Source organism: Ctenocephalides felis, unplaced genomic scaffold, assembly GCF_003426905.1.
Source record: "Ctenocephalides felis isolate EL2017-DRISC unplaced genomic scaffold, ASM342690v1 CF-g0.4_SCAFFOLD_01492, whole genome shotgun sequence".
Lineage (NCBI taxonomy): Eukaryota > Metazoa > Arthropoda > Insecta > Siphonaptera > Pulicidae > Ctenocephalides > Ctenocephalides felis.
The window spans coordinates 41,988,376-42,010,557 of NW_020537646.1; positions in this window are offsets into that span (position 1 = coordinate 41,988,376).

A 22,182-nucleotide genomic window follows, 5' to 3' on the forward strand; every position below is an offset into this window, starting at 1 on the left:
AACCCATAGGAATGTAAACAAAATTTTTACTTATTGTTAAAATCTCTATAGAATATCTGATAATTTGATGTGCATATGTCTAATGATCATTTTTGACCGCCAAATGGCATTTTTTTTACTTTTTCGTTAGATCTCCGAAACCGCTAAACCTGCCCTTATAAAAATTTGATAAAATCTTCATCTTGTTAATACAAGTAAAATATTTTTTGAATTATTAAAATCGGACGCTCCGTTCTATTAAAAAGTGAGGTACCGTTTTTGGCACTTTTTGCCCCATATCTTCGGAACGGCTAGACCTACCTCCGCCAAAAACTAATCAGCACGTCTCTTTATCAATACGGATCGAATGTTTTTTAAATTATTCAAATTGCTCCATTCGTGTTCCCCAAATCGTCGACGAAAATTTGTATCCGCACACACATACATACTACGCACACACACACACACGCATACATCAATTTTTTCTAAGGTATGCCAAAATATTCAGAAACCTCTGAAACGTAAAGATATATAAAAATTTTCATTTTCGATTTTTTTGCGATTACTATAACTTACCCTACGGGAAGTTAAAAAATATGAATAATAAATAGAAACGTAAATTAAGTTTAAAAAAGCAATTTTACAAAAGATAAATTAAATAAATAGGTACTCTGCTAATCAATATTTCTGATGAAATAACAAATCAAGGTTATGTACCCATGAAATTAATATTTTGCATATTTTGGTTGAATAATGTAGCTATTATTTCGTAAAACCGTTTTAAAATTGTTGTTTGCCCCCTGCCGTCTCATCTTACCCCACCTATAGGGCAAAAAAGACAAGGTGACAAATTTTTGAAAAAGCTAAGCAAAAACACATTTCTACAATTAAGAATTAGCTGAGATTTTCACTGAACATAGACAGAAAATGTTTGTTTGATATGTTTTATTTATTGCTATATAATTGGTTTGGTTTTTAACTTCCCGTAGGGCAAGTTATAGTAATCGCAAAAAAATCGAAAATGAAAATTTTTATATATCTTTACGTTTCAGAGGTTTCTGAACATTTTGGCATACCTTAGAAAAAATGGATGTATGTGTGTGTGTGTGTATGTATGTATGTATGAATGTATGTATGTATGTATGTACGTGTGTGTATGTATGTGCGGATACAAATTTTCGTCGACGATTTCGGGAACACAGATCAACCGATTTGAATAATTCAAAAAACATTCAATTCGTATTGATAAGGAGACGTGCTGATTAGTTTTTGGCGAAGGCAGTTCTAGCCGTTCCGAAGATACGGGGCAAAAAGTGCCAAAAACGGTACCTCCGTTTTTAAGAGAACGGAGCGTCCGATTTGAATAATTCAAAAAACAATTTACTTGTATTGACAAGATGTATAATTGATCAAATTTTCATGAAGGCAGGTCTAGCGGTTTCGGAGATCTAAGGAAAAAAGTAAAAAAAAATGCCATTGGGCGGTTAAAAATGATCATTAGACACATGCACATCAAATTACCAGATATTTTATAGAGATTTTAACAATAAGTATAATTTTTATTTTACATTTCTATGGGTTCCGTATCAATGCTTATGCGTTAGACGGCGGCGCGGCACTTGCGAGCTTTGACATTTCGTCTCTATGCCGTTCAAGCAGTGCGATTGCTTTGAATAAGAGTTCAAAATTTCCAAAATATGTCAACATGAAGAAAACATTGTTTTTAAAAAAAATTTTTTGTTATAAAAAAAAAAAAAAATTTCAATAAAAAAATTTTTTTTTTCAAACAAAATTTTTTTTTTCAAAAAAAAGTAATTTTTTGTCAATTTTATAGTTTTTCAAAAATCTACTTTTTTTGAAGTAAATTTTTTTCAAAAATGTTAATCGTTTTTAAAAAAGTAATAATTTTTGGTACGGGAAGTTCCAGCAATTTGCCTTAAGGCACGATGCCCTAATTGCCTTAAGACAGAATTCCACTTACAGCTAGTTACAATATAATTTCCCAAAGTCAAATTGGACCTTTGTGCCCCGTTTTACCTTATTGATAATTGAAACTAAAACACTAGTAAGTAAATCGGTCAAAACAAAATGTAATATTTATTTTTCATGTTCAAATAAATTTATCAAAAAAAGCAAATAAATATAATAAAAATACAAACACGTACATATGAAAACTAAAACTATAACAATTCAAAAATATTTTTTTTTCTAAAAAATGTCACGGCGTAGCCAAACTTGACTGTCGACCTTGGTGGAGAACAAAATAGTGTACGCGCATTCCAGAATAAATTTGGCGATCTGATTGAATTTTTCTTGATACGTCAGCTCCTGGTTGACCGGCGCGCTCTCGAAAGCGTACCTGGTTAGGTTAATTCGAACAAAGTTTGATATCAATTAATGACGTCTAGACATCATGGAAGTTCTATGCAAATATCCATATTAAAAACTCATTACTAGATAAACTTAATTATGTAGTTCTATATACAATGTTTAAATCAAAAATTATATCGGTACGAATATTAATACGAATATTATATACGGTTAAGCCAGGGAACGTAATGACAGTTGCCATAACTGTTAAACTGATTTTAAGATAGGATCCAAAGTGAGAAAGATTAAGTATGATTATTCAAGCAAGTTTCCATTATTGCTTTCAGTCAGTGTTCAATGCCTTACGTGAACATGATCTGTAGACCAAATTGCTTTTAAAGGGCCAAAAGTAAGTTTTCATGTTCAAATTCTTTCAATCATAATTGTTACAAAAAGTTGTATATTACAGATAGATCAATTTGTTTGTTATTTTGCTGTAAGTTGAACATTATGAGTTTACCAGCATTTAGTTTTTGCTTACAATCAGATAATTTAGCTCCATAATGATGTTTTGTTTTCAAAAATGTGCTTTGGGTACGGTTGTGACATGTATTTCTTGTCATTTTTGGGTGAAGTTTGTTTTTTTTTTTTTATTTATTGGCCTTGCTAACTTGAGCATTTACCCACCAACTACATTACAGGGTGAAGGTTAAACAGATCAAAAAAATCTAACTTAACGTTAAGTAAGGCAGGAGGTGAAAGAGAAACTTTAACTTTGTTTAAAAAATTATGTTTAAATATATATTGTTCGTGATCTTTGTTTAAATATTTATGCTTTATTGTGTTACATATTATTGTTATTAACGACAATAAAAGTCGTTATAAACTGTTTTGGTTTTTAACTTATTTTTATGTCTGTCACAACCGTCCCTAGGGTATGAACGGTTGTGACACTAGCCCTTTTTTATATGATAGGATTTAATGACAAGTCCATCGTATTTAAGGACAGTATTCCAGACAACTGTTCAAATTACCATTTAATTTTCTTTTCCCCCAGCTAACTGGAAAATTCACAAAATTATTGCTGATAAAAAAGTGCCACAACCGTGCCCAGTCTCCTCTATACTAAATATAGTATTTTAATAGAATGTCATTGTAATTATATATAAAAAATGTTTCGATTTGCATTTAAATCTATTGGAGCTTTTACAGTATATTGGCCTAAAACTATATTTTTTTGTAAATTGTTATTTAAAAAGGTAATGTCTAAGTAATTATGTTAATAATATGTCTATTGGTTTTCATAACCACATTAAATATTGTAATTATATATCGTCTAATATAATTACAATCTTTTCTAAGTATTTTAAATAAATTAAAAAAAAAAAGTTTCTTCTGGTTAATTATTCGAAATATTTCAAATATCTTTTTAAAAATCACCTCGCAAGTACTGCGACAATATCCCAAAGGTTTTCGGATTGCTGTACGGTAAGACAGGACAAAAATATTCCCAGCATCGTAACTATAACAGCCGAATTAAGATTTTGACATTTTTTCGGCATCAATCGAATCCAAGTCCGCCTAAAAACCAAAAATTATTTTACCGTCATTATTAATGCCTTTGACCGAACTAAAGGATCATTACTTACATAATGAAAGTTCTGTTACTTCCGATCAAATGACCCAAATGAATAAATTAATAACTATGATTCGATTTATCAAAGAATCGTGGTTTGCCTTCTTGATTATTATGAAGGCATTTAGTGAAAAATTTCTGCGAAAAACAAAGATAAAAATAACCGTTGTCATTATTATTATTTTGTAGAGATTTTTTAGTTTGGAACACAATTGAAGAAGAATGTATAATAGCAAAATATTCTCAGTGTTATGTTGTAAAAACATTTTGTCTAATATTTCATATTTATCTTTGAATTGATCGGAATTGCAATTTCATGGTTGGTAATCCTTTTTGTTATATTTCCAATCAATTACGATCAAGGATGATTAAATACATCTTTGTTAAAGCTGATATGCCTATTATTTCATAATAAGTATTTACCAAATCATAGGGAAACTAGGTGCTATTTTTAACAGGGTAACTATTAGCAGGCTTTCTCAATAGAATTTTCAATAATAGAGAAATATTTCATCCGTCTTCATCCACTACGCAATATACAGAACTGTGCCGGTCCGACATTTTTGACAAGAAACATAAAATTGATATATCATAAAATCTTGACTTGCATTATTATCATTGACTAATTCTAAATTTTATATCTTATTTTGTCGTGAATTTAATTATAGGTTAAGTGGTTGATCAATATTCTTACGTGCCAAAATATTTGAGTTCAGAAATACTATACAAATGGCGCAAGAATTATCTTAATGACATATGTTAATAACAAATATAAGAAACTTTCAATTGGCGTGCGCTCTATCTAAATGTTTTTATTAGGAGCTAATACTATTACATATTCATTTTTTATTAATTTGGAACCATTTGAGCCCTTGGGAGCAAAAGAAATTCGAAAATGTCCTTGTTAAGGACCACCCCATATATATATATATATTATATATATATATATATATATATATATATATATATATATATATATATATAATATATATATATATAGATTCAAATCAAGAAGATTTAATCGAAAATTTAGTTTCTAAGATGTAGGTACGTGTAAATTGTGCTACATGAAGCACTACATCTTTTATTTGAATTATGATATTAGTAGTTTATATTGATTTATGTGAAAAAATTATACCACAGCATATATTTGTATTTATTGTAGTTAACGTAAATGTATGAAAAAAATACTTAGAAACAAGACAATTTTCTCAAAAATGCGTGAATAAATTATAAGAGAAATTATTGTCGTATGCTTATCATAACTATAGTTATATTATATATAGTATACTAGCCCCGGTAGATGTTGCAACTAGCCCCAAACACAACAACGCACTCTTATTAGAAACTGATTGTGAATTTATGAACTATAAATGTGGAATTATTTTTGCTGTATTTGGTAGAGAAATAGTTACAGCAACTATCGATTATTATTTTGTAAAAATATAATTAGTGGATCTCAATAGATATTAATTAAAGTAAAAACTGTTACAATAAGCACCTAACCCCATTCAAACCAAATTAAAATATGAGGTTTTGAATTAACCAAATAATATTTTTGAATTGAGCCGTTTTAATAAATCAAATTGTAATAAATTACTTATAACTAAATTATTATTGGTGTAATAAATGAACTTCATATTACTGAGTGTGAGCTAATCATAGAAGTTAATTGTAAGTGCAAAGGAAAATAAAAATAAAAATAATATATTGGCTGCTGAAAAGTAGATAAAACTTTCTTTATATTATGTTAAAACTGCTTTCGTACTTGATATTTTGGATAAACGGCAGAGATAAAACTTTTTGTGTCACCAAACACATAAGTTTCCAGCTTGTAAATGCAATGCTTGTTGATTCGAAATTGATATTTTCAGTTGAAGTAGTGCTGTCCACCGTGTCTATTATTTTTGATATTTTTCGTCCATTTTTCTCTAAATCCTTTCGTTCTTTGCGGCAATCGCATTGCACGCCTTTATTAAAAACTAACTCCGGATATGTGCGAGAGCAATTACTGCATCTGAATTGAATATATTGTAAATTTTATATTTACATAAATAGAATAATATTGAAAATATATGATGATTAATTATTTAATGACATTGGATTATCATTTGTACATGATAACAGAGCTACTAAATATCAAGAATAGTTTCATGTAAATAATCGTTAAGGAACTGCAAAAAGGAGCCTCGAATATAATAATTTAATTTAATATAAATAAAATAATTTTAACATAAAAATAGTTTGCCCTGTATAATAATAATATCTGCAAGAGAAACTAAAGGGCAAAACTCTACATCTACACAAAAAGAAACTTCAGGTTTGCTTTTATATTTATAGTATACGCATTTGAATGATTTTATTTATATAACTTTTAAATAATATCACGGATATTTTATTATATTATATATTATTATGGTTTAATTATTAATTCAGAATTGTGTTGAATTTCTTACCTCTTTTGCCACGCAGGCGAATATGGAGACAGAGGTGGTGGTGGTTCTTTGAAATCCTTAACATTCGGAAGTTCTTTCAAAATGTCAGTGCATTGCAGCTGTTCTATTTTAATATATTCGTAATATTTTGGATCTATATCCAAATTGTAGATTTTTGAAATTTTAGCCATACAATTCTTTTTCAAGGTTTTTTGTCGTAGTGATTCTTTGATTTGATTTCTTTTATTTCTATGTCGAGAAACACTTGCATTTCTCAGGGCTTTGCATTCGATTGGCAAATTATGTCTTGAAACACATTTTTGGGGAACATGAGTGCAAGATTCATTTGGAGATGTTTCTCTGACAGTTTGCGAGGGTGTTTTGGAATTTTCACATAAATTATCAAACGCATTAACAAATGCACGGCTTTGCAATTTTGATAGGGACTGGGTTCGAACATTATGCTGTAAGAGATTTATGTTATCGCAAGTTTTGTTCACACTATATTTGGAAGTGGTAGTAGATGCTTCACATTTGATTGAAACTCCTGGCATGGAAAATTCTAAAGGTTTATGAATAACTTGAGATCTGCAAGCCTTTTTGTCCTCTGATTTCTTCAAAGCATTTTCTTGCAGAGCGTTCAATTCTTCATCTGTATTTTTTGCAATTTTTTCGTTACTTTTTAATTCAGGGACACTATGATTTTGCCTCAAATAATGTTTATTCATATTATCGCCAGCACCTCGAACAGTAGGTTTACTATCAGAGCTTAATGCAGAGCTTGATTCTTCCGGAATAGGTGATGGTACCGGTAGAGCATGGTTTAGTTTTAATTTTCTATGAATTGATGGCGACCGAAGCTTTGACTGCATGGCCGTTGTGGGCAATGGTAGAATTTCTGGTCCCGTGTAAGGATCAGCAGGAATACGACGACACCTGCCTTTGTTCTCTTCGGAATGTGATCGCACCCTCTTATGCCTTTCAATAAAGGCAGTATCTTTTTGCTTTATAAGAAAACATTGAAATAAAATAATATTAATAATTATTAGGTTAATAATTTATTAAGTTCTAGCCTATTTAATAGAAATTACTGTCAAAACTTAGTTGTTTACTTATGCAATTTTAAATATGATTTTTTTTTAAATCATCTTCAAGAATTTTAATCTGGATATGGTTGCTCGTCCTGATAATAAATATGGGTAGTTTCTAAATATCTCAAGTATTTTTATCAGTTAAAAACGTTACTTGAAATTTTCTCTATATTAAAGACGTTCTATATTAAAGTCGTTATATTAAAGACGTTCTTACTTGAAATTTTCTCTATATTAAAAACTTTCTTTATTAAAGTCGTTATATTAAAAACGTTCTTACTTGAAATTTTCTCTATATTAAAGACATAGTTACTATAATTTCATGTAACGAATAATTCTTTAAAACTACTAGACTTTGAACAACAAAAAAATAGAATATATTTGGAAAAACATTGATTATTAACTTCCCGTAGGGTAAGTTATTGTAATGGGCTGAAAATCGGAATTGAAAATTTTTACATTTCTCGACGTTTTGAAGGTTTCTGAACGTTTTGGCATACTTCAGAAAAAATGGATGTGTGTGTGTGTGTATGTATGTATGGATACAAATTTCCAGTCACGTTTTCGGGCGCACGGATCAACCGATTTGAATGGTTCAAAAAACATTCGATTCCTATTGATAGGGAAAAGAGCTGATTAGTTTTTGGCGAAGGCAGGTCCAGCCGTTTCGGAGATACAAAGCAAAGAGTGCATAAAATAGAAATCGACTTTTTGAGAGAACGGAGTATCCGATTTGAATGATCTAAAAAACTTTTAATTAGTAATGATTGGGAGAAGTGTTTATTAGTTTTTGGCAAAGGCAGGCCCAGCCGTTTCGAAGATACGAAGCTAAATATGTGAAAAATGGCAGTTTTTGAGAGAACTAAGCGTCCGATTTGAATGATTCAAAGAACTTTCTGCTTGTCTTAAGAAAATAATTGATTTTGTAAAAAAAATTTTTTTTTTAGTTTTTTTGTATATCGAAAATAATTACAATAATGTTACAATATTTATAATAATCTATTTGAAAACATTCAGTATTCCTCGAACATTTTGCTACGGTACGGGTGGTTCCAGCAATTTGCCTTAAGGCACCATACACCCCACTAGTTATTTTTTTGAATTGTTATATACTGGATAATGTTTAAATGTAGTGTAAAATTTTATAAATGAGTAAATCGCTCATAGGATATTAAATTTTCCGCATTTCGATTACAACTATCTCATATGCTCGCACTACTTTTACCAAAAATATCTTAATGTTATCAGTATGTATAGTCTCTAACAAATTGTATATAAAAAGGCGCCATTCATTATGTTATTTGTTATTGTCCAATAAGTAGTTCTAAAACTCTAGAAAAATGCTTGGTTCTGATTTTATTTGGTCAGATAATTCCTAAGTTGAGATTTAGTGCCACAAATTTACATAGTACTTATTGATTTTCTTTCTGGGTAAGCGGGCACAAACGATAATTGCTGTATATAGTGGCATATACAGAAACCTTAATGTTTTTTACTACTATTACAAATCAAGTACAGATACCTTAATGTTTCTGTCTGAGAGAGTACAAATACCTCAATCAAATTATATCTTAACCATCCTTCAATACAATTATCAAATCAATTAAATAAAAGAAAATAGAGAATATTTACTAGTTGCAGTTTCCTCCGAGCTTCGACAAGATATGCCAGACCAGCCTCATGACTAGATTTTACCTCTTCTGAATCATCAACTATTTTCGAGGAAAATTCATTACTGTTATCAGTAGTTCGTCTAGATGCATGATTTGCTGACTTATGCCTTTTTTCTGCTATTCTAGAAGTGTCAATTTTCCATACAAAAGTTGTATTTTTAGGATTAGGTTGAGGTTTTTCTTCCATAATCTTCCTTTGCCTCCAGTCAAAGTAGTTATCAGGACGAAAAGACACAGATTGTCGTTTTCTAATAATGCATATGTTTATACATTTTTAAAGCGTATATTAGTTATAATTACATTTCTAATAGTATTTTTTGACATACATTACGAATGCGAATATCAATTTTACTTACTTAATATTCTCATCAATCCCATTTATTAATATTTGACGGATTATTTAAATTTGGATATATTTATTGCTCTAAAGACTAGTTTAGATTTCCTATATCTCTCGAAGATTTTTTAAAAAATGCCGAAAGTGACAACTGAGTTGTTTTAATAAAATTTTAATCACACTCTTACAGCCATAGTATTGACTTCTAGCATTATTTATTTTAATGTTTAAACGGTATCTCTAATAAAAATACATATTTCAAACTTTACAAATGAAAAATTAGATAAACAGAGTAAGTATTCAAGAAGTTTTAACAACTGACTGATTGACTTGATTTTATCTAACTCACGCGAACAAAACTTATTTTGTTCGAAATCATTCAGTTAAATAAAGATTCAAAATAACAACCTCAATGGTGTTTCATGTCTGACATGCAGTTTGTCAATTTCTTCTTCCGTATACCAGCGTCCATTTGTAAGGGAGTATGTTGCTGTAGTTTTTTTGGGAACACCTTTTGGAGGAGTTCGCTCTCCAGAATTATCATCACTCATTTTCACTAAATTTTAGAATATTAATTGAACATTGGACGTACTGGTATTACGCGGTGATTTAGAAACTAATAATACATCATTGTGATGAATAATAACTCGCGGAAAGATTTTAGTCAAACAAAAATGATTTTGAATTTTGGACCGATTCCTTGGCAAAGCTTTTGTTTTGAAATATTATTTTAAACATATCTACTAAACTTTGACAAAAACAACGTCAACTACTAGATTTCAATAAAAACATATCATTTACTATGATATGTATTTTAGCTACTATTACATTTAGGTTTTTAACAATTTAGTAAACACTAGAAAGACGGACGCAGTCATTTTGACTGTTTTCCATTTTCAAACATAAAAATAACTATGTATTTGAAGTCGCAGCTTCGTGAAATTTTGTGACTTTTTATACAACATATAAATGCGTAGATAAATCGTATTATTTGCTTTATCTCACTTTTATTTTCAATATTCTTACATGTTATGCCTGCATGGACGGAAAACAGTCATTTTGACTGCTCTAGAAATTTTACATTACAAACGGCTTTGTTATTGTAATGCAAATCGTTATATCGCGTGCATTCATCTACAATATGCGATAATGCATTTGTTATATAACTAGCTGTAAGTGGAATTCTCTCTTAAGGCAATTAAGGCATCGTGCCTTAAGGCAAATTGCTGGTACTTCCCGTACCAAAAATTATTATTTTTTTAAAAACGATTAACATTTTTGAAAAAAAATTACTTCGAAATAATAAGATTTTTGACAAACAATTAGACAAAAAATTACTTTTTTTTGAAAAAAAAAAAATTTTTTAATTTTTTTTTTTAATTTTTTGAAAAAACTTGTTTTCTTTATTTTGACATATTTTGAAAGATCTAAACTTTTTTTCAAAGCAATCGTACTGCTTTAACTGCATAGGGACAAAATATCAAACCGCGTAAGCGCCGCGTCGCTGTCTAACGCATAAGCATTGATACGGAACCCATAGGAATGTTAACAAAATGTATACTTATTGTTAAAATCTCTATAAAATATCTGATAATTTGGTGTGCATATGTCTAATGATCATTTTTGACCGCCAAACGGCTCATTTTTTTACTTTTTCCTCCATATCTCCAAAACCGCTAGACCTGCGTTCATGAAAATGTTATCAGTTATTCATCTCGTTAATGCAAGTGAAATGTTTTTTGAATTATTAAAATCGGACACTCCGTTCTCTTAAAAACTGAGTTACCGTTTTCGGCACTTTTTGCCCCATATCTTTGGAACGGCTGGACCTGCCTTCGCCAAAAACTAATCAGCACGTCTCCTTATCAATACGAATCGAATGTTTTTTGAATTATTCAAATCGGTTGATCCGTGTTCCCGAAATCGTCGACGAAAATTTGTATCCGCACATACATACACACACGTACATACATACACACACACATACACACACACATACACACACACACACACACACACAGATACATCCATTTTTTCTAAGGTATGCCAAAATATTCAGAAACCTTTGAAACGTCGAGAAATACAAAAATTTTCATTTTCGATATTTTTGCGATTACTATAACTTGCCCTACGGGAAGTTAAAAATAACCGAATTTTGGTAAGTATTGACATTAGACCGGTCTTTTTCACGTAGTAACTTTCAGTACAACGCGTTGTTCAGTTGATTTTTTAGAACTTATAAATAAAATTTCGAAGAGAAGTGAATTATTGCAAAAGCTAACAAACATAAGTAAAGAGTGTTCCGACATAGAATCAAATGCAGAAAATTGGGCACAATCATTTGATGATGAATTGGATTATATTCAACGTGAATCATCTAATTCTGAGGGTAGCGATGAAGGTGATAACTATTGATGAAAATGAAAGTGTATGCAGGAGGGTGCTAAGTGGCCCAGAAACTGATGAAAGAATTCAAGGAACAGAAACAGCTCTCGATGGTACTGTATGGACAAAAATTGCCGAAGGTGGTACTCCAGGAAGGTCATCATCTGTGTTTTCAAGGGTGTGAAAGGGCCAACGAGCTTTTCAAAAAAGAATATTATTACAGGTGATCTTGTCAGTGCATTTTCGTTGATAATAGATAATTATATTATCAAACACATAAAACAGTGCACAGAAAAAGAGGGCAGTCAAATTTTGGTGTACGATTGGACAACATCGTTACAGGAAATATTATTGGAATGCATTTATTGGAATTTTATATGCTTGTGGGGCCTATGAGGCAAAAAATTTGAAATTGACTTACTTATGGTCAGCAAAGAAGACATGACAGATCAAAGGTAAAGAAAATATACCGTGAAATCCCACGTAGTTCACGTAGATGACCCCTGCAAATATTTTTCAATATTTTGGATTTGGCTGCGATAAATGTCTGGATTCTTTACAAAGAAGCGACAGGAATAAAAATCCAAAGAAAACAAATCCTTAGAGAACAGTTTTTGTTTGAATTGGCAGAACAGCTTTCCGCGGACTACACGACATCAACACAAAAAAAATCAAAGGAAAATGATGACCCACAGACACCATGCACATACCAGTAGTAATAAAAGAAAATTTTGCCAAATAAGACTTTGTAATAATAATAAAACTAATAATAGGTGTCAAATTTGCAACAAACATGTTTGCGGAAAATGTACTCATAAAAAGATCTCAAATTACATTTGCATGAATTGTAAAAATAATGAACTTTTTTGTCAGATGAACTATTTTTTTTTATACTTAGCACTCAGATAATTTGTATAAATGTAAATAGTACATGAAATAATAAAAATTAATTTTAAACAAATTTCTAAACGCATTATTTATTTTTTTCACGACGCAGTCATTTTGACTGTTTTCAGGCAATGTAGGTATACTCAATTCGTCCGTCTTTCTAGTGTTAATAAAGTTGATGAAATAAACTGGCGTTGAAACCATAGACCTTACACTACATATGCTAGTCGAGTGCAAAATAAGTGTATAAAGATTAAAGTGGCTAGTGACGTCACTTGCTAAACGAGAGGTTCCGACAATCGTGGAACACTCCCGAAAATTGAATCTTGTGCTTAAAATTCTTAAATTGATGTGATGAAAAAAACCAGTCCACGCAGTGGTTTCTGGAACACTCCCGAATGAATAAACGTAACAAGCTTAAATCTTATAACATATAAACCGATTTTAACAGGTGGATTCGAATATTTGTACTTATATGTATTGATATCAAAATTTTTATAAAATAATCAGTCTACACAATTGCCATTATATTATTAAAATAAAACATGGGACATTGTCAGCAACGCAAGTGACCCCACAGTCTCTTTCTATCTTTATATACTTAATAAAATCGGAAACATATGAGGACTAGCAGTTCATGTAGTGTAAGGTCTATGGTTTAAATGCAAACGGGGCTGGTTTTTATGGTAAGACAAAATGGTATATATGACAAAATGTCACAGTGGCCTTATTTAAAAATTGGCTAGTTTTAGTAACGTTACTGCGACTGTATAACATGTCAGATGTTGAGCGTCATTATTACAGCTTTGTCAAATAATCAGTTCAAACGCGTGTCTCGCCTTCAAAAGTTTATTTTGTTGCTTTAGTCATGTATTTTTTCAGACCTTATTCATTGTTATTTGTAATTATTTCTATTAAAATCAATATACTTATACTAGCACTAGGCTAGTAAGTTCGATCAATTTTATTGCAATTATCAGGTGTTTGTTGGAATTTTAATTATTCGTTAATTCTTGTTCATTTTCGCACAAAATGACACAAACAAAAACAATAAACAAAATGGCATAGGTAACGTTGTGCCATGGTAAACTAAGCTGAACTATACTGATATTGATATTGGTCCAAGAGGAGAAAGATGTAGAATGTTTATTCGAACAAGTTTTTCGATCAACATCTTTTAGTAATAACTGTTATTTGCATACATATAGATTTCTTTCTTTTATTTTGCTAGAAGTTGACAATCATTAGTGAATTACTAGCATTTAATTTTTGAACTGAAAAATATAGATTAACATTTTTGACCGATTTTAATTTTGACCGCAAGTAACTTCCTTTAAACTTTGTTTAAAAAGTATACTTTGTTATAATATATTGATAAGTTTTGTGGGTGTTTAAATAATCATGTTGTGTTGTGTTACATATTTCTGACAGGAAAAGTCGTTATAAACCATATTGCTATTTTATAGTTTAACGCTATTGTTTTTTAACCAATCCACCAGTAAAAAAATAGACTTGCATGTATTGCAAAAACCTCTTTCCCGTTCTGAGCCCAGAGAAGGTTGGTTCTGAATATTTCGATGTATGATTTGTTCTCTTTGAGCATATTTGCTCAAAGTCGCATGTCATGATGTTATAAAGAGGACCACACAATTTATTTTAAAATTCAGGGCACTAGGTTTAATTTGAAAATTATTTGTTATTTCAATACCTTTTTTGTTAAAACCTCGGTATATAATTTGAAACCTAACGTAGACTTTGCGTTTTTTTTGGTTTCGGGAATCAATATAGATTCATAGTCTTAACATTTTTGCAATCGCCATTATTTCAACTAGAATGCTTTTCATGCGAATAGACGTCCTCATACTTATTTGGATAAAAATTATATTAAAGAAAAACTCTAATAAACAAAATATTCAAGAATCATGATGTAAATGCATGATTTTATATTTGCATATAAAAATAATTTTCATTTTAATAACCTCAAAAATAACTTTCTAGTAACCACGAGTAATACATTTGTATTTAACTTAAGTACTTCAATAAACTTACGTGTCTTATACGGCACAGATTTTTCATTTGCTTTATTATCTGCATTATAATTATTTATGGGGGACGAGATAAAATATTCTTCAGATCCAGACATTTTTTATTAACTCAAGATTTGTACTAATATTTAACGTTAAAATGTAATAACATGAAACACCGATAATGAACAATATGCTTCACGATTTCGGTGACGTACGCACGTATAAAGTCACGCATACAAAGAAGCCTCGTATAAATACGACGCACGTATAAAGTCACACATACCAAGAAGCCTCACACAGATATGACCGAAATACATCGAGAGCGAATGACGAATTATTGGCACTCGATCTTGGCGTAACTCACTTCCGTTGCATTTGTACGGATTTACATTCATGTCGCGCCTATAGAAGTTCTACTTCAAAATAGATTATGCCGGTACTGTGACAAATACTCTCTTTTCTCAGTAATGTAATTATCTCATTATGAGACTGAAATAACTACAATAACTCCTAAGAACATGCTAATTCAATAGTTTTGTTGACGCAGTAATATAACTATTTTTTATTTATCGAAAACTTTAATAACAAAGAACTCATTAAACAAAATAGATTCGTCCTTAGAGATAAAATAGAAAAATATATACTTAATATTCTAATTCTTTTAAAATATTCCCATAAGGTAATTTCTGCATCGTGCACATGCGATTGCTGAAGCGTTAAGAGCTGTGCGTGCTTATGGTCTGTTATCGTTGCTTGGTTTGAAAAACATAAGTTTCCCATGTGCAAAGAGAGCTAAAGGACATTTTAATAATATGCATAATCACCATTATTCACAAAATGATTAAAGAAACATAAGAAAATGAGTTGCATTGCAGTTCTCGTAATTTATTCTTATCTCATGTCACGTAAATCAATTCATGTTTGCGCCATCTTAATTCATTTATTATTAGTTTAAATTTTATTTTTAGTTTAAATTCTCCATATAATACGCAATACTTTGTTTTGCTGCATATTTTCTTTCTATAATTTAAATAAGCGGCCAAGTTTGAAAATCTATAACAAAAGTACTTTCTTTCGTTGTTAGTTTTCTCGGTTGTGTATACCTTAGTATATTGTTTAATAAGATGTATTGGTATTTTAAAGTTATATTTAACCGTTTTTTATATAATCTCTATAATTGCTTACATGTTGGCGTGGTAAAATTGCCCAACTGAACCTTTACTCTGGCAAAGCTGTAAACAATAAAACATAGCAAATAAAAAAAATTAAGTTAAAAAAAATCTAGAGATAAATTAAATAAATAGTTATTCCAGCTCTGCAGATAAATATTTCTGACGAAATATCGGATTAAGAGACTAAAACAGTGTTAAGATACAGTGTTATCTTTGTAAAAAATGTTCTATTGAAATTTATATTTTCCATTGATTGAATAATGTAGATATATTTCGTCAAATCCCTTTAAAATTAAAATTAACACATTTCTTCCCATTTTACCCCGCCTATAAAGTAAAAAGTACCAGAAGTCAAATGTTTAAAAAACAGCAAAAAAGCACATTTTTAAAATAATGAAGTAGCGGAGAGTTTGACTGAATATAGGTTAGTAGTTGTTTGTTTGATAAGTGTTTTCTGTTGTGATATAATTGATTTGGTTCTCATATACTTAATAAACTTAGTCAATGTGGACCTTTGTGCCCCGCTCCACTCTAAATAACAAATTATATATTATGAATAAAATCATATATGTATTTGCAATCAAAGAGATCATTAAAAATCGATCTTATAATTAAAATATGGGGTTGTTCGGAAAGTAACTTTGTTTTCTATAGACATTTAGGCACGTAATTTTCGTAGAATAAACAAATACTTTAATAAATTATGTGTTAACTGTTTTAATCAAAAGTCTTTTGTCATATATCTGGTATTAGCATATTTCCGAGAGTTTTGGGCAAAAAACTGATCAAAGTGTTTTTTGACATGCTGATTTGAGGTAAAGGTTTTACTGCCTAAACAAATAATGGTCCGATGATGGTAGGTCTAGAGAATATGATGAATGCGGGGCATTGGATCCCATTCACGTTACAAAAGCTTTTGGCGATTGACCAAACTTATTTGAGGTCTTGCGTCGTCTTGATGAAGTTATATACCTTACTTGTGGTTTTTTTCTGAGCTTTTTTATTAAGGTACATTATTTAGTTTATCCAGCTGATGACATAAGGCATTCGAATTAGCCCTAATATTATCTTGGGAAATCTGAAAAACAAACAACTCCTTCAAAATCTTACCAAACATACTTCATCACCTTTTTCTGGCAAGTTTCAGCTTATTTGCATCTGTTTTGAGCAGGTTCTTCTTTTTTGTTTTGTGGGAAATTGCGTGTATTGTATTTTCTACAATACTTTATACAATTCTACATTATTTGACATTCCTATTGACAATTTGCTTCAAAACCTAATAATTTGCAGGACTTTTTAGAGGCGAATCGCAGACGCCATTGCGACTACACAGGTTTTTTTCTATGACAACCACACATTGAGCTTAGAGGAATATCCCAGACCTTTCAAGTGGTCATGAACTGTTAAATTTATGAAATTTAAATTCAATAAGATCTCATGTATTGTTTTTCGCCGGTTTGCATCAACTAACGCACTTCTCGCGTCTTTATCAGCTTCAACGATACTTCTTGAACGTTGTGCATCTTGGACATCAAAATACCAGGAATAAAACTCAGCAAACCAATTATTGCTTTGTCGTACTATTAACACGTTATTTTCATACACATTGATCAATTTCATTTATACCTTTTCTATTGTATTTTTACCTTTTCTATAGCAAAAGAGTAAAATATGTCGAAAATGCTGCTTGATTCTTTTCGTATTGAATGTAATTGATTATAATTTTTCACACACAAGCTTTAAAATGTGAGCTTTCATTTCATATAATAATTATAGGGCTTAAGTGGGGTGTTAGGTTCAAAGAATCTAGTTAAATTCTCTGTGGTAAAAATACGAAGTGACTTTTTGAACAACCTTATAAATTAAACTATTAAAGATTTTGCTGCAACCATCTAGATACTAGATTCTTTTGCATTTTAAAAAAGGCTTTCCAGCTCTGCTCTTACCATGTGTTATAAACTCTTCCACCTAATGCGCCATTGTATGCCGTAATTGTTTTACAGTTGACAAGGTCTCTCATAGGTGGGATATGGGTCATGCATAAAGTGACTAATAACTATATTCAATACAAAAATTCGGCAACAAATGATAAAATTATAAACACGAATGTCCGAATATGCCATGGCAATAAACTCAAATTATTTAGTGTACAAATATAACTATTTTAATCTATATCAACACTGACGTGGAGACCTCAGGTTTACTCTTCTGAGATTTTTATGAAATTTCGTATGGTTATAAAGTTGATAGTCAAACCGCAAGCCTTAAAATATTATAGGTCTATGAGGAGTGATTTAATTAAACTAGTTGTGCATGGCATCGTGCCTTAAGGCAATTGATACCAAAAATTCAATTTTTTAAAAAACCTTTAAAATTTTATGAACTTTGAAAAAAATGAGATTTTTAGAATTTTGAAATCGAAAAAAAAAATTTTTATATATCTTTACATTTCAGGGGTTGTTGAACATTTTGGCATATCTTAGAAAAAATGGATGTATGTGTGCGTGTGCGGATACAAATTTTCGTCGACAATTTTGCGAATACGGATCAACCGATTTGAATAATTAAAAAAAAACATTCGATTTGTATTGATAAGGATACGTGCTGATTAGTGTTTGGGTGAGTCCAATATAGCCATTTCGCAGATATGAGGCATAAAGAGCCCAAAATGGTAATTCATAGAACTCAGTATTCTAGAGATCGGAGCGTCAAAAACATTTTATAATTATCGACAAAATGAAGTACCGTTTAAATTTTGCGAAAGCAAGCCTAGCGGTTTCAGAGACCGAGTGAAAAAAGTAAAACAAAAGCATAAAAAGATATTTTATAGAATTTTTCATAATAAGTGTGAATTTTTTATAGGTTCCGTACCAATGTTTATTCGCTAGAGTGCGACACGGCGCTTTGATATTTCTTCTCTAAAACAGCCACGCAGCACTATTGCTGTGAAAAAAATTCAAAATTTTCAAAAAAAATCGACAGTATTTAGTACCGTTTTGTATGAGAAGCGCTACGTAACATAGTCTTGCCATAACGTGGGCCTATTTTACGGCAGAATCGGCCCCTGATTTTGATTTATGCCAAATATATAAATATTAATAAGTTAAATTATAGGAGATATTTTATAACTTTAGTCTCCCATATGCTACAGTGATAAAGTAGCATATCAAATACTATTTTGATGCGATTTTTGACTTCAGAACTATAAATTATGCTCTAATATTTTATTAATTCAAGTGAAAATAATAATCTTTGAAGAAATTCAAACGTATGGAAAAAATAGTTTTTATTCTATTATATTTTATTAATAATAAAGGAAATGAAAGAGAAAATAAGTGAAATAGTCTGAACTGAAAAACCGTCTTTGTATTAACTTCACAATATATTTTTATATTTTTATTTATTAGGCATAACACGCATTAAGTTATGTCGCATTTCCGTGCAACTTGTGATAGGTTTCGCAATAGATAAGCAACTGAAAACAAAGCCATGCACAAGTTATTGTACAGATAACAACTATGCAAATCAATGTATCGGAATTCTGCCCGACTGTCAAGAAATAAATACATGTGTTTGGACGCGTACGTGACGGAACCATTAATTGCTCATAGAAACATGTACATTCTGCACAATCATTTTTACAATTGACACAATTAATACAGGTTCTAAATTTAAGAAGTAATTAAGTTATCGAAAATATTACCATTTTCATTTAATTGTAACTAAGTCTCAATAACTTACACAATGATTTGGATAATGCGCTTCCAGTAGGGTAAGTTAAAGTTCTCATGAAAAAATCAAAAATGATTTTTTTGCATATATTAACGTTTCAAAGCCTTCTGAACATTTCGGACATTCCTTAAGAAACATGCTTGTTTATGTGTCCATGTGTAGTTTGTATATATGTATGTGCGGATACAAATTTTTGTCGACGATAAAAAAACTCTATAAAATCTCTACAAACGTTTTAAAGGCTTCGGGCATGCCTTAGAAAACATGCTAGTTTGTGTGTGCCTGTGTAGTTTGTATTTATGTATGTACGGATACAAATTTTCTTGGACGATTTCAAGAACACTTATAAACCAATTTGATTTTAACCGATTTGAATAAATAAAAACAATATTATATTTCTATTGGTGCAGGAACGTGCTGATTAGCATTTTGGCAGAGACAGGCCCAGTCGTTTCGAAGATACGGAGCAAAGAGTGCCAAAAATGGCAATTCAGTTTCAGTTTGAGAGAACGGAGCGTACGATTTTAATGATTCAAAAAACATTTCACTTGTATTGATGGAATGAGAAATTGATTAAATTTTTGAGGAATGCGGTTTCAGAGATCAAATAAAAAAAATGGCATTTGACGGTCTAAAACGTACATAATTAGATATATGCACATAAAATTATGAGTAATTTTAAGAGATAATAATAATTAATCCAAATTTTGTTTACATTTCTATGGATTCAGTACCAAGATTTATAATGTTTAGCCAACAGACTACTACGCGGCGCTTACGCGCTTCGGTTCTTTCGTCACTAAAAAAGCTACAGAGCGCGCTTTGAAAAAAACTCAAAAGCAACCAAAAAAAAACTAAAATCTCCAAAATTGCAGAAGCTTTCGAAATTACGGTACGGGAGGTTTCAGCAATTTGCCTTAAGACACAGTGTCATGCACCACTAGTTTTAATTGTAACTAAATTTAAATAGCTCATACGGCAATTTTGATATTTTATGTTTTAATCTCCATCCGATATAGAATATTTTTTATAATTTCTCATTCTTTTAATTGAAACAACATGCCCGACGATACGGTTCATTGATAATTCAGTATGGGCACATGGCGGACAAATGGCATTAGATTGGAATCAATTGGGTCGATGATCCGCCCTACACAATTGAATGAATAGTCTTCCTTATGTTTTCAACTTTAGATCAGAACTCCACGATTCATAATTGAATTATTATTTTAATCAGTCATCATTTAAATCAGATTCAAACATTAACGCAATAAAGATTAGCATGAGATTAATATGAATAATTAAAACAAATTAAGTGTGCCTTAAGACAAGTTTTACTAACTTTTCCACATGTGTAAATAATCAACTAAATTCTTATCAATTAAATTGAAATTTTGCCACTACGAAATTTAAAATTTTGTTGGAGCCCATTATTACAAACTTCATTGTGAAAAAAATTACATTTAAAGCACTTTCAATAGGTTTTATGATAGAATGTTTGTTAACCATAAACTCTATAATCATGATAGGATTCATCACAATCGTTAAAAATAATTTAATTTCAAATAATTTTAAAAACATTCTATTAGTATTTATATGCTGATTATAGTTTTTGACAAAGGCAGGTCCAGTCGTTTCAAAATTAAAGGGCAAAAAGTGCCAAAAATTGTAATTCCGTTTTTGAGAGAACGGAGAGTCCGATTTGAATAATTTAAAATACATTTTATTTGTATTGACGAACAATTGACGAAGAACTGATTAAATTTTTTGAAAAGCAGATGCAGCCGTTTTGTAAATCCTATAAAAAAAATGTCATTTAGCGATCAAAAATGATCGTTAGACATATGCACATACAGTTTTTTTTAGAAACTTTAATCATCGGTACGGGAAGTTCCAGCAATTTACCTTAAGGCAATGTTATGCACTGCTAGTTTAGCATTTTATTTGTGATAAATATTAAATCTGTGCTATATAAATTCATAAAATTGATCTATGTTAATAAAAGCAAACATTTTAGAACTTAAACAGTTAATTTTGCGGTACGGGAAGTTCCAGCAATTTACCTTAAAGCAATGCCATGCACTACTAGTTTAGCATTTTATCTGTGATAAAGATCAAATCTGTGCTATGTAAATTCATAAAATTGATCTATTTTAATAAAAGCAAACATTTTAGAATTTAAACAGTTAATTTTGCTTTTTATTGTGTTCTATAAAAAATTCTCGTAATTGAATTTCTTAAAACAGCAAAATTATCAAATGTTTCAATTATAAACTTCCTATATATCTCATTTCAAAATAATCTTAAATCATTATAGTAATGACTAAATTGTTAGAAATCATATGAATTATCATGGTAACATGAAATGAAATATAATACATGCAATCTTGAATAACCTCAACCACAATGAATCACTCTCAATGTAATCAACTCTCGGTAAAAATACCGTGATTTTATTCTAAACGACATCTGTATGTTAGTACATATGTATTGAGATATTTATACTTATGTTCGGCA